Source organism: Chanos chanos, chromosome 5, assembly GCF_902362185.1.
Source record: "Chanos chanos chromosome 5, fChaCha1.1, whole genome shotgun sequence".
Taxonomy (NCBI): Eukaryota; Metazoa; Chordata; class Actinopteri; order Gonorynchiformes; family Chanidae; genus Chanos; species Chanos chanos.
The window spans coordinates 17,885,501-17,893,763 of record NC_044499.1 but is presented as its reverse complement, the minus strand read 5'-3'; positions in this window follow the sequence as shown (position 1 = coordinate 17,893,763).

The window sequence follows — 8,263 nt, the reverse complement described above, 5'->3', positions numbered from 1 at the left end:
AGGACCTGGTGTGGTGTCTCCTTGGCATGGTCACTTTCTGTGGCATCATTGCTTTCTCTTCCCTCTGCTTGGTCATCTGTATGGTGGTGTGCTTCAGATTCTGGTGAGATGACTGTTTCTCCGGAGTTTGACTCCTCTTGTGCAGGTTCCTTGATCATGCTGTCTTCCTGAGCTTGGTTGTCTGTGTCGCTTTCACCAGCGCTCTCTGAGCTATGAAGTTCATTGGTTTTGCCCTTGTCTTGAGGCTCTTCATCAGACAGGATTGGACTCTCTGTTGTTTCCAAGCATTCTGAGAAAAATGTGTGAAAACATTCTCTCTCATCACCACCAAGCTGGCAATTCTTGTCTTCTGGTTGCCCTAGATCCATTTTATAGTCCATTAGATCTCCTGTTTCTGAAAGCTGGCTGGTCTCCATGGTGACGGTGGCAGACTGGTACTCTTGCTCTTTCTGCTCCTGATTTACAGTGTTGCTACTGCTTCCTTCATTCAGCTCATTCCCATTTGCCCTTTTCACACCAGCTGTAGCCCTCTATGAGAGTTTGATTGAACAGAATTAGTGTAGAAACAGAGGAACACACAATTGTTCTGTACTGAAAACTGAAAACATCAAGCATGTTGCCGACAAACACATAAAGCCTAACTTTTTTCACACAGATTGTTATGCCATATATCAAGAAAAATATCAGTTTAATGTCATCAGACTTTTCTGTTCTTTATGCTGTGACATGTGAGAGGTGGGTAAAAGTCTTGCATACAATACAGTGAGACAGGTTTCAAACCAAACTGATAGTCACTGCAAGTGGGGTTTAAAATTCTAGAGCATATCATTGGGCTAGGGGATATACAGAAGCAAATACTACACACATGGCTAACATGTAAGGAATAGCCTCAAACACTGAAATAAACACTTCACTGAAGGGCATACTTACATTCTGTGAGCTTTGTAGAGCTACACTGTAGGTATTTAATTAACCAATGCCAGAGCACACACCCACACACACTTGGATCCAAACTTCTTCCATCCAACTAATTACTCAAACAGATGGACTGAATTTTCTTCAAATATATCCCTTTATGGCTACTGACACTTGAAATTACACAGTGTTAAAACATCAGCAATAAAAGGATGGATGGATGGATGGATGGATGGATGTTGTGCCCTTTTATGCAGAGATGATCCATTTTCATTCATTCTGAACATCATCCCTTCCCAGTTGAGGGAGGAATTTACATGTTTTGGGATTTCAGTCACTGGATATGTTCAGAGATGATGGCTTTCATAATGATGTTAAGTAAGTGTTTCAAAAGTGTCTAAGGCACTGTCATTTAAGTGTTATCCAGTTCAAATCAGCAAGACAGCACTAAATGGATGAAAGATGGAGCATCAGAACTATATCATTTGGTTGCATTTGTCAAGTTGCCCATTGTGCTTTACCTAGTACATTAAAAAAGAGATAAAATATGTGATTTTTCTGAACAGAACAAAATGCCTCAAGCTGACAGTTATTTTAACACATCCCATATATTTCTAAGACATCCACTGTAATTTTCTGGGTGAATACGTTCCCTGGGTGTGAATTCATAAAACATATGTAAATAGCAAGCAGCGGTTGCCTGGAGACTTGCTAACAGGATGATCCAGCATCATTAGGAATATAGCACCCCACTTAGGATATGAATCCATCCAACACTCATCTTCAAAGCAAGTCAGCAACATACTGATGGTCTTCAGTTCAATGTTTTGAGGGAAATGATAAGTCATCAATCTTGAGCCCTTGTTAACACAAAAAAGCTTGTTGCTAAGCATCAGATGAAAAGCAAAAGGCATCCTGTCTACAACGTTCTGCATTAAAAAACCTGATCAGGTTCAGTCCTTGTTGTAGGTATTATTCAAGGAAGTCAGTCAGTCTTAGTAACCTTCTTTACCGTTTCTTCGGACACCACGGTGATGTCATAAGGCAATAGCCAATGAAAACCGCAGTGGGACCGGCATGAAATGAATAACAAATTCTCTGGGAAAGGGGGAGAATCCAGTTAACAGTGGGCTGGAAAACCTAGGTTAACTTCGTCATTTCTGACTGATCTCACATTATATGACGAACTATGAAGCTGTTTCCGTGCACTGACCATGTGATTTGCATAATGCGTTTCCAGATCTACTGTCCTGATCATGTCCATGTATTGGGAATATCCACAATATCCATAACTAATTGAAATATAATTAAAGTGAATTTGACAAGTTGGTCACATATATACGAATCTCCAAAATTACAGCAGATTAAATAACTTGCAATTGAAAGGCGTAAACTGTAAAATGTTAGATGTAAGCATTTATATTGCATGACGTGGGTTTTTTTTTTTTTTTTTTTTTTACTAAACTTAATCAACAAGCGCAAACGATGTTCAAGTCTTAATTCAGCATGTCATTAAAGCCTGCATAACTGTGGCTTTCCAGCGGATAGTCAGACAAGCATAATGTGACATCTCACGTGTACCGCCCAGATTCTCTGCATTATACCTCTCCGATTCTCAGGCATGCAGATGCATCTCTTCAAGCAGAAAAAAGGAAGCAACAGATGAGATTAACATTTTGTTACCTACCAGCAACCTCCAAAATAGCAACCAAACGGATATCATCTCCAATTTACCGCAACGCACACATGTCTGAACCAAATATATAGGTAATGTGTATAACCAAGCAGCCACGCGACGCGAGTAATTCATAAGGTTGAATTTGAGAGAGAAAGAGGAGAGGAAATCAAATCAGGGGAATCACGCCGTAGTATGCTCCTATTGGTATCTATCGATCGGTCAGCAAATGTCAGAAGTTAAACAGAGCGAACGTTATAGTTATTGGCAGAAACGCCACTGAGCCTGCTCTCATTGTGCGTCTCGTTGCGTTTTCGCCCCTAGCGTTCTCCTCACATAACCGTACAGAGCGGCATGCACGTCCGCAAAGCGCTGTGATCTGAGCCTCTCGCTCTCGCCCTGTGGGCGCCCACACTTTCAGATCCAGTTATTGAACGCCTGGTCTTGCCCACGCACTTTTAGCGAGCACTCAATTCTCTGGACAAGGACATATACTCTCTCTCTCTCTATGGGAAGTCATTAGCGACATCGTTGTGTCCTGGTAATTGGCTGTTAGATGACAAGAGGGATACGACCCTATCTAACTTTCTTTATACGCATCTGAGAGTTGCAGGTCGCACAGAGGCAATTTCTCTTTTACTGACCTTCAGCGATTAGGTCACATGAGTGTTTTGGCTTGGCGATTTTGGGGAGAAAAGTAAATCTCCCTTGGATCAATCGGCTTCTGTACTTATGCTGCATTATATCTGAGAATCCCCTGCGCTGGCAAAAAAAAGAGAAAAAAAGTCGCCTTTTCTTGGAACAAACCAAAGTTAACAGAAAATCCTGATTTAGATAGCTTTATTGCTTTTAAGACCCATTTATACTAATGCTTTTTTTTTTAATTCTCTGGTTCTCTGTCTTCCAACATTTCCTATGATGCATACGATGTTTTCCTTTAAACGTGCATGCCTAAAAGCTAAACCTGTTTTGGTATCGGCATTTTGTGCCTGTTAAAAAAATTACTCATCCTTTCATTTAAAATGACAGGAAGCCTTGGGTTTTCAGGAAGTTGATCCCTGTCCTCATCTGCCTCTTAAAGGATGAGTGCTCCAGCTGAGAGTTCATTCCAAGAATAAGCCAGAAATCATGAAACACAAGTGCCACTCAACGTGGCTAGCTGTGCTCTTCTTTACATTCAAATTTGGCATTTATTTTGCTTTACTTTATAACATAATAATGTAGTATCGTTTACTGTGCATCTTAACATTTTATTTCAATAGTTTTCCCAGGGATACAAATATAACTATGATCATTAAGAAATCTATCAGTAGTCTGTGAGATGCTACAGTGCATACTTGTGAAAAACACATTTGGTAAAGAAAATCATTTTCTTGCATATGTCTGCCTGCAACTGAATGTAACAGATATCATAGCAGTGAGAGTGTAGGAGAAACATTCTCTGTTTTTAGTTACCCTGTGCTGTCTGTTTCTGAGCTGGCTCAAACATGGCAATCCACCCACAGACTCACACACTTTAACCAAGAGCAGCATGTTCCAACATCAAAACAGTACTCCTTTTTCTGAAAGCATAACACTCCCACACACTCCTACTCTTTTTCTTTCTTTCTTTCTTTCTTTCTTTCTTTCTTTCTTTCTTTCTTTCTTTCTTTCTTTCTGGCTGCTGTCTCATAGGCATAAACCTCCTTAACACTGAACACTTTTTCACTGATGTACTTGTCAGACTTCAGAAAAAGAGAAAGATTGCAAGGCTTTCACTGGTCATGGCCTTGCAATTTATTTATCTCCTCATTTTTCTGTTGAAGAGTTCATTCTGTCTGGCAGAAAGAGAGCAAACATGCTTTTTTTTTTAAAAAAAAAATAAAGTTTGGTTTTCTGTACTTACCCTTGGTGTTGAAGCTGTTAGCCAGTCAGTTCAGTGGTGCTTGTCTGCCTCTGTATGACAGTAATCATGGTACCTCATGCACAGACTGAATGCGTGGGAATCAACCAATGGAAGCAGAGCAGCTCTGTGACAGCTATGACACACACACACACACACACACACACACACACACACACACACACACACACACACACACACACACACACACACACACACACACACACACAGAGTGAACAAAAGTCTGACAAAAATACTCTGCATGCGAATCTCAGCAGTCTGACATATCAGCCCACGCTGTAAATCACTACAGAACTTCAAATGCCAGGACACAGTCCATTAACAAATGTTCTGGTCTCTGACATCACATTTGAAAGATGATTTTCATCATCCACACAATTAAAATCATAGCCAAATCCCAACATTGCCCATTAACACATCATTAAATGTGAAATTTTCTCGATGATGTAGTTGTGTAATAACACATATTCACACACATATGTGCGTGCACACACACAAACACACAAACACACACACACACACACACACACACACACACACACACTGCTACAATATTTTGTCTATTAGTATTGATTTAGTAACTGCTTGAAGTATACATCCACACACACGCACACACACAAACACACACACATGCACACACATACACACGGACAAACACACACACAGGCCGCAAGTATGTCTTCTCAATTATTGCGTGATCATTCAAATATTCCTGTGCAGAAGCACTGTAACAGAGAGTGGAATACACAAGTATGAATGACTGATGCTCCCTCATTCAGATGTGTTAATGGAGGTGTCATAAGCAGCTGCTGTAGCCACAAAGACAACTGCTCATTCCCACTCTCCCTCCATCTCTTTTTTTCCCCGTTCGCTGGCCAAAATATCCTGCCTTAAATAGACATACTACAGAGATCCAAAGGTGTTGAAAATACAGTGCACCACAGGCACTGTATCCCATAATAACAACATCTGACAGTTAGTTACCAGTAAACACATGTGTTAGTTACACATATAAAGGAGATCAGGGCGAGTTCAGAAGTGAAGCCTGATGAGAGAGCTTTTATTTAATTCAAACAGACATAGTTACGTAATTTATTAGCATTAGTGGTTAACAGAAGGGAAGGATCATGGGGTCAGGTGTGGTTTATCAAATTGGATTTTTACAGAAAGTCACAGAAACATGAAAAACAACTACAAGGCTATCTAAACAAAAATAACATAATTTTTAGAATCTTGATTTAGTTTTGGTTTACATTTGAGCCAAAGTAAGTATATGAGCATCTAATATATGTTTGCTTTTGAGTTCATGGTTTTCCACCTTCAAATGGTCTCCACTAGCTCAAGCTGCTTCTTCAGTATCCAGTACATCAGTAAACCAGTACACATATACACGAGGAACCAAACAGCCAGGGGATTCAGTAGTGCTTTAAGATTCCAAACAAATTGATCATCACACATTTGATGACAAACTCAGCTCTTTTATTGCATGGCTTAATAAACATTGGTAAATATGTATGAACATGACTTCTGGTCTTGAAAATGAAAAACAGAATTCACTTCTCATAAGTATAATAGGCACTGTACTAAGGCGCTGTTAAAAGTTTATAGGCATACATAAAGAATTCTGTGTGATAACAGTCAAGCATTGAAAGCAGCATGGGCAGCCAAGTGGCACACAAAAGGCACTTTTGACAAACTGCTAAACTGGAATAGAATTAAACGTTTGCCTGAAAAACACGCTTTCACGACAACTATGGAAAGAAACATATTTATATTCGGCATAACGGATGGATATATACTCCAAGTCATTTCACCATCAGGAGCGTCTTCAGAGTAATTGCAGGCGGTGATCGGATGTCAAGTCATGCTCTATGGATAGTCGTTCTTTTTTCTTCGTTGTAGAATCTGTAAATGGTTGTTGGAATCCTGGGAAGTGCACCCTAAGCTGTCAGGCCAAGCTTTTCCATTTGCATCTGGAAAGCTTTGGGGTATAAAAGAGAGAGAAAAAAATGGCTCAGCCATTTACCCCCAACTGTTGAAGAGAGGTTGTTGAAAATATAGCAGCCTCTGTCGATGAACCCTCCTTAGGTAGTGCCATGCCATCATTATTTCACAGATTCAGTATCAATACCAAAAAAATGCACAGCCTCAACCTTCCCTCTGTGTACTGGACTTACTGAAGTGTAAACTGATTATGAGAAACACATGCAGAGTAATTGCTTAAATTGTGAATGTGGCTTAATTTGTCCTTAGCAACAAGTTATTTCAGTTTATATAATCCCTGAGAATTCTTATATAACTCGTCTCAAGAACAAACCAAAAGCACCTCCTCCGTCATCACAATTTCCTCTTTAAAAGCCTCTTATTTTGAGAGACATGCATGGAGAATTATCTGCCCACCATTCAGGATTCAGTGTGCGTGTGAGTGTGTGTGTGTGTGTGTGTGTGTGTGTGAGTGTGATTGTGTGTGTGTGCATGTGTGTGTGAGTGTGTGTGTGTGTGTGTTTGTGTGTATGTTTACCCTCAGTGTTGTGTATCTCTTCAGTCCTCAGGCTAAGGATGACTGACAAGGCTGGAGTGTGTACTGTCATATTTGCACTAACCAAAGAGAAGGTCTCATTGGAAGAAAAGCATGCTTTGTCTCATCATTTGTCATGTCTGATGACAAAAAGCATTAGATAAACAATTACAGACTAATTTAATTACATGTGGAAGTCTTGTGGTATATTTGAAATGGAGCTACGTGACAATAAATTGTAGTTGTTATTGTTAATATCAAGGAAGGCTTCAATCTCTGTCCTAGTTGTTGTTTAACATGCAAGATTTGATTGGTGCTGTCAAAAGTTCAAAAAAAAGGAAGGGGGAGGGGGGGTCCAAATATCTACGCACGATTAAATATAACAATGAAAAACATTAATCCTCTCCACAATAAAAATGAAACATGAACTGAAAAATCACTTCGAACAAAATTTACTCATATCCTTTTATATTTATTATAAAAAGCAACCCCCCCACCACCACCACCCACCCACACATGCTCGCACACAACACAGAATGTCAGTCAAAAGCAGAGTGATTACATGACAGAAGATAAGGTCAGTCTGTGACAGTCTGCATGATTCACATTTTAAAGCGAACGAGGGGTGTTCTAGCTATTTTCTGCAAGCACCACAAAACAGTACTGTACAAAAAGACCACAATCAGGACACAGTTAAGAAGATTAGCAAAAAATAAGAACGGAAGACTAACTGTAAGAACTAACAAATTGCAAACTTAAAAACAAAAGATGGGCAGTTACGCTCAGGTTAGATGGAAGCGCAGGATTTTTCTTTGTACAGATTATTACACATACAGATGCACATACAGTAACAATCCTGAGATATCAACCTCAATTTGTTTTCCAAATTTAAATACAAAATGAGTTACTGTTTTATTTAGCTTTGTGAACAAGTTCAGCCACATGCAGCTTGTCCTTTGGCCACTAGAGGGAGAAGGAGATTATAAAAGATATTTTCCTTACTTACGCTGATGTTGAACATATCTAACAACTGTTCATTTTTTAATCACTGATTACTGTATGTGCTAATGAAAAGAAATGGTAGGAGTCATATGGGCAGTTATGTTAAGACACAAATGAAGCAAAACAGCCATGAAGGGCGAGCAGAGCGAGGCCCAGGACCCAGCATGCACTGATTATGAAGCCAGTCAGGTGAGAAGCTGCAGCCAACAAGAGGTGAGTATTGAATGAAAGAGAGTTTGTGTGAGGAATG